The 9,800-nt window shown below is 39.9% G+C and overlaps 1 protein-coding gene across 1 annotated transcript in view; it reads left to right on the forward strand.

Moving 5' to 3' along the window:
• The window catches only part of LOC116695462 (adhesion G-protein coupled receptor D2), a 109,446-nt gene that overhangs the window by 79,805 nt on the left and 19,841 nt on the right, over positions 1–9,800 (forward strand). Inside the window, exon 24 of the mRNA XM_032525733.1 lies at positions 9,171–9,253. The gene's annotated coding sequence lies outside the window, so the exon portion shown is untranslated. The remainder of the gene's footprint in view (positions 1–9,170; positions 9,254–9,800) is intronic.

The raw sequence follows: 9,800 nt of genomic DNA on the forward strand, positions 1-9,800 counted from the left end.
CCCCCCCCTTCAGCTATCATGCTATCATACAACACAAACATTTCCAAAAGTTTGAAAAATAAAGATCCACCTTGTTACATTAAAGACAACATAGTCATGAAATTGTAACCAAACGAGATAATGAAATCAAACATTAAAAATAATTGTGTGATATATTTGAATAATATTGGTGAATTGATGAAATGCACTTCTAGCAGTCAGCCTCACACCATGAAACCAAACCTACAGGGACATGGACATGGACCCTTTGATCACACACAAGTGCCCGCTAACTGCCTTTCATATTTAACCCTGTCACTGCTCCCCTATCAAGGGTTTCACGCAAAGACCTGCATGCTCCCTGGGGCAGGTCACCTCTCCTGGGCCGAGCTGTCTCACAGTTTATCACTCCCACGCCCCACGTCATTACCTTGCTCTCCAACAAAGAGGGGACACACTCTATTTTAGTAAATGTGCATTGAATAAAGCTGCACTACACAATATTTTGTACGGAAATACATCAGCCTAAATCAAAAATTCTGTCCATTTGTTGTGTGTCTACTACATTTTCATACACATGCGTCAATTTTTCTGCAGGCGTCTTTACATAGTACTAAAGCAGTCCCCACCACTACCATCATGCCTGCTGCCAAGAAGACCTCTAAACCAATAACAGCACCCCAATTCCCCCCCCCCCCCCCCCCCCCCCCCCCCCCAACATTTTTCCATCGTCCTCATCTCAACAGCCCATGGCATGAAATAGCCAGCAGCTTACGACGAAGCAAAGTGGGGAAGAGGGAGGGAGGAATGGGGTAAGGGGGGAGTCAGGCCGTAGATCAGGGCAGGGAGGATGGCGGCGCGACCAGGGGGTGACAGGGGAATAACATCCCTTTCTCCTCAATCGACAGGGACCATAACTCCTGCCTCTCCAGGGACAGATTGAGAAAGGCAATAGCCCAAGGGGCTGTGAAGCACGGATGCTTAGGAGAATTGAAAGTTAAAAGAAAAACGCAGTTTGCCGAGCCGCTGCCACTGATTCAGCCGACAGCACCACTCTTTGCTTCTGGAATTTTCTTATTTATCTTAATTCTTCATTTATTTCTTTTTTTAAGACCCCAGTAGAAAGGCCCAAGTGACATACTGTCCATATGGATTATCAAACAATATATCTTAAAGGGCTGCCACTTAGTATTTTCCCCATTTTTGGAGAGTTTTCTGCATTCATTGAAGTTAGTGGGAGAATGGGCACATCTTTCTTTTTTAGTGACCTAAGATTTTGGCCTCAATTGACCTACAGTAAATTGTTTTTGATGGGAGACGTTGATGATATGAAAATTGCTTCTGAAGAGATTAACTTTGTCCTTTTGACTTACTTGCCACTAGTTTCCGATAATCCGTCACAATTGGCCAATAACACATTGGCACTCTATGTTCACACAGGCAGCAACAGAATCTATTCTAGTGCCAGACGTTTGTGTTGTGTTGGATGAGGCATGATGTGTGATGTGAACAGTGTTTACATATTGTTAGTGCATTACCACCTTTGATAGTCAGAAGACAAACATATAATTTTACATTAAATTGGATAACATGTCTGACTTAAAGGTGCCCTGCCGTACAAAACCGTTTTACTTGGATTTTTTTTAAATATGTTGGGTCCATATATGTTTTTGTCATGTTGTGAATGTGAAAATGAACTGCTACCTCCTCTCTCAGCTCTAGCCACTGAAAAGAAATAAGTGGAGAAATCAGGCTAATAACAAAAGCTGGTCAGTCTGATGTCATGTTGCCTGAGCTCATTACTATCAATGAGCTCGCCCAGTTGCGCTGGGTAAAGGATGCTGATAGCCAGGCTCCCATTAACTAGCTGTTAGCCAATCAGAGTCAAGCAGCTTAGCTGACTTAATATTTATGAGAACTGGCACAAATCATGCTGAGTCTCCCTGTAGGCTTTCTATACCACGCTAGAATGGCTTGAAACAAGGTAACCAAGGCATCTTTTACACAATAAATGTTACAGAATCCATGGTAGAACTTCAGACATTGCCACAAAGTAATGAAATACGTGTGGTAGGGCACCTTTAATCAAAAAAGACACTCATTTAAAAAGTAAAGTAATTTCTGTTAAAGTCCCACCATAACTGGGAAGTTGTATATGACTCAGAAGTCTAGGGCTCTATTACACACAATGCATTTCTTGAGTGCTGATAATGTAATAGTCTTCTCTGTTTGGTTTACCCTGTACATTAACTATGTATAAATGATGAAACTGGAAAGAGAAAAGAGGAACTAAATATAGAGTATTGCTGCAGAATACCTTAAATAGTGACCGGTGAGTTACAGTACACGTAATGGTTTAATAAAAGTATAGGATGGCGATTCACACTGTTTAACTGCTATGTGATTATACAGTCAGCGCTGAGTCAGCAAATACATCACAGCTCCTTTCTCCCTGTGTTTTATCTTGTTTGTTTCAAACTCTGTATCACTCTCCCCTCACACTTCCTGGTGTACTGTAGTACTTTTCTATTTTCTCTCTCTTTTTCTCTGCTCACTAAAAAAGTATCTCAGCTTCAGTCCATCTCTTATTTCTTTTTCTTCCCCTTTTCCTTTATCTTCCTCTCTCTCTTTTCCATCTCTCACTTCCTTTATATCTCTCTCTCTCTCCTCTCTGTCTTTTTTCATACACTCAGTCACTCACTCCACTCCTCAACATTACCCTGTTTGGAGTGGGCTGGGAGCAGGCTGGTAGCAGCTTTTATGGCCTGATCAATTTTACAGTGGCTTATTGAATAGCTTTTAATGCCCTCCTTTACTTTCCGTTGTAACCTGCAGAGTGTCTGCCGCTCCAGGGCTGATATGATGGCTCGCCAGAGAGAGAGACAATAAATTTTAATACATTGTCTCTGGAAAATTACACGTTTAATCATTGATTTTTATTGGCTCATCATGATAACATTATCGCAGTAAGTGAGGGTGGACAAAAGAGCGCCTAATAAAATAAAAGAGGTTGAATTAGTTATGGCATTTTAAAGAGTGAAGTTGACAAAATGAAATGGCATAACCAACTTCCTTCATCTAATATACCGTGTATTGATTGGTACGGTAACGGTTATATATGGACAATTTGATGCAGTAACCATTTAAACAAGTGGAACCATCTCCAGATATTTTCACTGTGTCAGTTTGTTGAGACAAAATATTGAATGTCAACTGCTGTCCTGTGTATGTTTAATGGCCAAGAATTAAAGGGAAAAAGACTTACAGACCAAATTATATTATATTATTATATAGGATTTCTGTAGATCTATCTCTACTTTCCTAAATCAAAATAGGTTTAAGCTAAATTAACTTTTTCTGCTTTTTGGAATCCTTACCATTAGCCTTTCCAAAACCTGAAATTGTTCCACCTAGTGAAATGTGTTCCTACTAAGTTTATGCAGTTTATTTTAAATCATAACAATACAAATGTAGAATGCATTTCCTCCAATGCACTTGCTAACTTGTCACACATTATTTATTCTTAAGTCATTGTTTTGCTTCATTTCCCATCCTCTTTTTTGTTTCCTATTTATTTAAGTATTTGTTATAACAGAAACATATCTTTTTTTAATACACTTTTTTACAACCATGAAAAAGTATTCATATTTTATCTGACTTTTTGATATAAACAAATAACCAAACAAACCAAACTTGATTTAATTAAAGAGGTAGATGTTACTTTTTCCTTTTTGCAGAACACACTGCCAAAAGTTACAGAAATTAGCAACTACCTACTAATCTTAACTATTTACGAACTGTATAACAGTACTTTGGTCTACTTTGTCACATCCTTTGTTATTTCACCTTAACAACTAGAGTGCAAGAAGGGTGAAATTTGAATGTGTGTGCACCAAGATTTATCGTCTGCATATAAAATAAATATCAGGATCATTAAGTTCAACTCTACTGCCATCAAGCTGATGAAAGCTGGCAAACACACAGACTTCATAATGCCTTGTGTGTGTGTGTGTGTGTGTATGTGTGTGTGTGTGTGTGTGTATCTGTGTGCCTGTGTGTGTGATAAGGTAGATTGATTCCTAATATAAACTGTAAAGGTGTCTACTGACATCCGTATAGCTGTGCCCTTTGTGTCCCTGCCTGGCCACCTCATTCTCTCTGTGTGTTTGTGTGTGTGTACAATATTGTATGTCTTTGTGTTTTAAAACAAATTACAATGCAATATTATTTCATTCTTGCTTCTGGGATTGTGTTTGCAAATACTTTATTAAAGTTATTTAATGTTTGTGAAGGTCTGTGGGTGTTAGACTGTTAGTTGGGGTTAGTGAGGGAGCAAGTCAGTGGACCTACATATATGTCTGTATATACAAATTCTTTCTCTCTCTCTCTCTCTCTCTCTCTCTCTCTCTCTCTTTCTTTCTCTCTCTCTTACACACACACCACACGTAGAATATGCACACAAACACACACTTGGGCAGGTTAGCCCTCCTCCACGCCGGCACCTGCTCCGTTGAAGGTGAAAGAAGTGCTCACTTGAGCTCATTGAAAAGTAGATGTGACAGTAAATTTTTCAGGCCCTTGTGAGATGGGAGATCTTGTTATAGCAGTCAGGATGGGGGTCAGGGCAGTGGCTGCTTGATGATTGAGGAAAAGAGAAGTAAATTCATTCTGCTTCGGGCACTTTGTCAAGTGCCAGTAGCTTACTGTTGAGAGCCACTCACCCATCACCGTGTTACGGCCCCAGAGGTCACCTCCACCGCCATAAATCTGCCTCGCCTGCTAAACCTACTGCCTCCCCCTGGCTGATCACGAGCAGGGAGAAAGGCTGCAGCTGCTGCTGCTCCTCATAGTCACTCAAATGAAAAAAGGCAAAGGGGAGAATATAGATTCTGCTTTTGATGGTTTAAGAGCAGGACACTAGATGTGCTGTGCCACAGGGGGATGTGTACGTTTGGACTAATGGTTGTGTTGTGTGTGTGTGAAAGGATGGATTGCATATTTATAGCAAGAGGCCTTAAAGCAAGGCACATACAGTACAACTCCTCACAACAATCCGTTTTGAAATACTACAAAATCTGTTGGCATCAGAACTCTAAAATGTTGTACACTGCAGCTTTGCTCATTTACATAATCAGTGTTAGTAAATGCACTGCTACGTTTAACAAACACTTTCATCAATGCAAAGGGTTTTAGCCAAAATCAGCCTCTCAGTGTTTGTGTCCAAAAAATATGAAGTTACACATATATTCATGACTGTAATACATATGGAACAGTAGACCACAGTAATGCTACATTTTTTATATTGTGCTGATTCCGTTTGGGCTGAAGCTCACCATCACTGGTTGATGTTGAGCCATTTTTTAAGAGGAAATGTAAGATTGGTGGTTAGAAGATTGTTTTGTGTTTACACACTGCCAAAATACTCTAGACATTGAAGTTGTTCCAAAATAACAAACAAAAATCAACTTTTAATACTTAATGAGGACCAAAAAAAACTATATCTTATATTAAAACTCTCACAGTCAAAAGTCAAAACTAATCTGGGCTTGTGAACTATTTCTGGGGAGTTATCCCTTAAGTTTTTTGGTCAGCATTTAAAATCCCAAAAGTTCAGTAAAATTCTGCAACTTTTAGAGTGTGGGTAGGTCTACAGTTTCAATACTTAGCCTCATATTCTTTCATTGGGTTGCAACAAAACAGAAACCAACCATACACAAAACCATAGGGGATCCTGTTCTGTCTTTCTAAATTGATAATTGGCATATAGTAAAATTCTTCCTATCTCTTGCCATGTGCTAACATTTTTCTTGGATGGTAGTAGAGGACTAAAGTCAGAAGAAGGAAAAATGATCTGATGTGTGGGTGTCTGTGTGTTTGTATGTGCAGGTCTTGTTTTTTTGTACACATGCTTGTTCACATGTGCACAGATTGGGAGCGATCGCTTCTTTCTAATGTTTGTCATTGTGTACCATAATTACACCTGCCCTACCTATGTGCGTGCATATGTATTCCACACCCATGTGTGTAAGTGTGAGTGTGTATCTGTGTGCACATGCCTTTCAAGCTCGTAGTGTAACAACGCCAGCCTTCTTTCTATATAGCCTCTTATTAGGTGGTGATTATCCTGCCTGCATCTGGCTTCTTTCAGTATTTGACTGAAAGTGGGAGAGGCCAGGGGTACCCTGGGAAGAAAGGAGTGAAAACTTCCTGAACCCAGCTATCACCCCCACTGCTCAACTCCAGTGTACCCTTTAACCTCTCAAGGAACCTCCTTACTTTCACACTGGTGTATTTTCTATAAGCAATAGAAAATTCCACATTGGGCGGAGAAATGTGTAAGTGGTGCTCATACTATGTTTGCATACATGGATGCATGATGCAGGCTGGTAAAGGAAGTGTTGAAGTAACCTTCTAATTAAGTTCGACCTGTTTTCCAATTTCACTCATTGTATTGTGCATCTGTCCAGAATTAACCGTGGAATAAATGGTCAATACTATCCCGTAATTGTACTGCAGATGAATATTGTGTTTGATCTGGTTAGTTAATTGTTTACAGACCTGTCATAATTTCTTCTCATGGCTGTAAACGCTGTTAAGTTGTATTTGTTCCAATATAGAGACTGGATGAAATCATATTTCAGAAGTATTTCGGCAACAAGCTTACATAATGGCTGCATTTGGGTCATTGTATTTACTCAGTCACAGTCAACCACAAGCTAGTGGGGAAGTGCATGAATATGCCTTTCCTAAATGCCAAAATCTCTGACTGTATTGAGGTGAAAAGGTCAACCCATAGCTTCTCTCAAAAAATATTTTTTGCACAACAAATGACTATAGCCAATCTGCCAAAAACTCAGTTGATAAACACTATGTTTGGTGCTAATCCTCAGCCTGCATCTTCAACACAGATACACATGTATGCACACACTTTCCTGTTCCCCTACTCCTCCCACGACTGAACTGACATAGCACCACTGAAAGATGTAGATTGAAAAATCATGATGAAAAATACTTTGTGAAGCTGAAAAGGGACAAGGAAAATAAGCAGACAAAAACTGAAGAAAAAGCAGAAGAACTAGATAGTAGACAGAGAGAAAACAGTGTGGCAGGATCCCGAGGGCCTGGCTGGGGGCTTTGTAAGAACCCATACATCAGCTGTCACCGGTTGGGCTTCCAAAGAGCCACAACAGAGAAACACAATAGACTGGACAGATGGTCCCAAACAAACTGCAGTGGGTTTGATGCTATTAAAAGCTGTTTACCTCATGCCAGACGCCTGCAAGTGTAGTGGATGCATTGTGTGATCATTTCTGAATGACTGATTGTGTCTATGTGTGTGTGTTTGATAAACCCTCTGGTGTATTTCTAGCCACCAAATGACCATTCGTAGCTTGAGTAAGAGGAGTGTGTGTGTACAATTTTCTCATAATTAAGTTACAATCAAAGACCAAACGTGTTGGTGTAATACAGACAGTTTAATGATTGACTTGCAAAAAAGTGGATGCCAGCCAACTCCGTAGGCCATGACAAACTTTTGGCTTGCAACCAATAACTGGACAAATATAAAACAGACCCCACCATCCCGTCTTTCTCTGTTACTCCCTCCCTCCTATCGTCTCCTCTTCATCTGCTCTCCTAAAGAGCGACTCTGACACCTCAGAATGATGAACTCCTTCATTGCGCTGACCTTTCTCCTTCGGACTAGTCACCCGCCCTCCTGCCCTCTTCCATGTAGATGAGACAGAGACAGATGAAGATATTTTGCAATGTGTATGGGTGTCAGTGGGGATGGTGGGCGGGGGTGTCATGCAGTTACACAGTGAAATTAGTTTTGGTGTTGGTGGATGACGGCCGACCCACCTTCACATCAGCAGTCAACCAGGGAGATTAATCCAGACACAGGATGCCTGTTATAGAGCAGTCATGACAGGCCCTGAACGAGAGAAGAGAGACAGGCAGGTAGACGGACAGTCGGGGTTTACCTGTTCTTGTGAAATAAAGTTTTAGACATGATGAACAAACTGATGTTAGCTGGGATGACTAACAATATCTAACACATTAGCAGCATTTTCTTAGTTTTAGGTTGGTTGCAAATGTTTCCCAGGGAGCTAACCAGGATTTTTAAACTCACCCTTGTGTCTGTTCTCAGTCCTCTGGCCTTTTGGATTGTCCTTGAACAACCCTTACTGAACCTGCTCAGTCAATTTAAGACCATCCAGGTGCATCAGCTAACTGTCCGAAATGTAAAATGAGTGTCAGAAGTTGATAAATATGGTATCATTAGCCACGCTTGTCCTGCCTTCTTTGTTTTCTGCTTTAATTGGCTCCAATTTATAATCCTTCACCTTTGAGCTATCCTTTACTATTCTGTCTTGTTGCCATCTATACTTGATTCAGATCAGTGCATCTTACAGGTCAAACAAAGGGGAGAAATTGTTGGATATTTTGTTTTCTATTTAACTTCATGGTTCACATGGACACTAAAATACCTTTGTTTTGATAGTTGTTAATATTTTGCAGTATTGAATTGTTATCTTAATATATTATTGTTGTTAAGATCTTAAATATGTTATTTTTGTAAGAGAACTCTTCATTTTCACTTATGACAAATGATGTACCACAGGTCAAGAGGATTGGCACAAAGTTGAATTGCCAAAACTAGCCCTTTCCTTTCCCACTTTCTGGAAATAGAAATCCATCATTGTAGTGATGAGATGTGCTCCATTCCTAGGTGCTTAAGGTGCAGCTTTTTTTCAGAAACACATTGGCTTTTCAGTTCATTCAGTTTGAGGGCATACTGCTCATGCAAATGGACCAATAAGTTTACTTCTAGCCTTTGTTGAATGTTGCTCTTGGATTGTCCCTGTATCATTATTCAGTACATATATGAAATAGAAAAATCACACTCACAATATTGAGTTAGGACTTTCAGGGGAAATATTTGAGTTGTAAAATGAATATAATTCTCATTAACTTAAAAAATGTAAATAATGGTCTTTTATATATTATTATTTAATGAAACATGACTTCAAGATACCCCCTCACTTGCTCCAAGTATGTGTCCTTGGGTGTGCATGTATGTAGTCAATTAGTTTTGGCAGACCTAACTGTGTTTGTGTGTGTGTGTGTGTGTGTGTGTGTGTGGGGGGGGGGGGGGGGGGGGGGGGGGGGGGGGGGTGCGGTTTCTTCAGGTCAGCTGTCCATTCCTTGTGTTCCAGAGAGACTTGAAAATCCTTTGAGCCAAACCTCCAAAGACACTTGTCTGCATAGGAAGGTAAGTGACTCCTGACACACACATCACACAGCAGGGTATATCAGTCGCTTTAGTGGGACTTTGAGCTTTGGGTAACAGGACGGTTCAGGGGGTCAACAGCGGCATTTGATCTTTGACCTTCAGACAAAAACAGACTGAAGTCAGGGGCTGTGTGACTACTGAGTTGGGTTGACACATTCAACAGCAGTGTTAGTCCTCTCACTGAGTTAGAACGTATCAGTTTGATTTATTAAGTCAGCTTTATTAAGCATTATCCCCTATTAATGCTGTTGTAAATTAATAATAATAAAAACATGACACAAAATTGTACTCATGTAAAAATGTAATGGATTAAAAATTATTAATTAAAAATATGGAGCTCACACTTCTTAATACTTCGGTATTAAGTACAATAAAATGTGAGTTTTGACACATTTGTGCAATCCTTGATTTCCAATTACAATCCACATCCTGCAACTTTTTTCTTTTTGTAAACTGCCAAAATTACGTCTTATCTAAAACAAAACTACTTACAGGGCTAAGCAGATTTCTCTCTCTCTCTCTCTCT

The sequence above is a fragment of the Etheostoma spectabile genome, chromosome 9, assembly GCF_008692095.1.
Source record: "Etheostoma spectabile isolate EspeVRDwgs_2016 chromosome 9, UIUC_Espe_1.0, whole genome shotgun sequence".
Taxonomy (NCBI): Eukaryota; Metazoa; Chordata; class Actinopteri; order Perciformes; family Percidae; genus Etheostoma; species Etheostoma spectabile.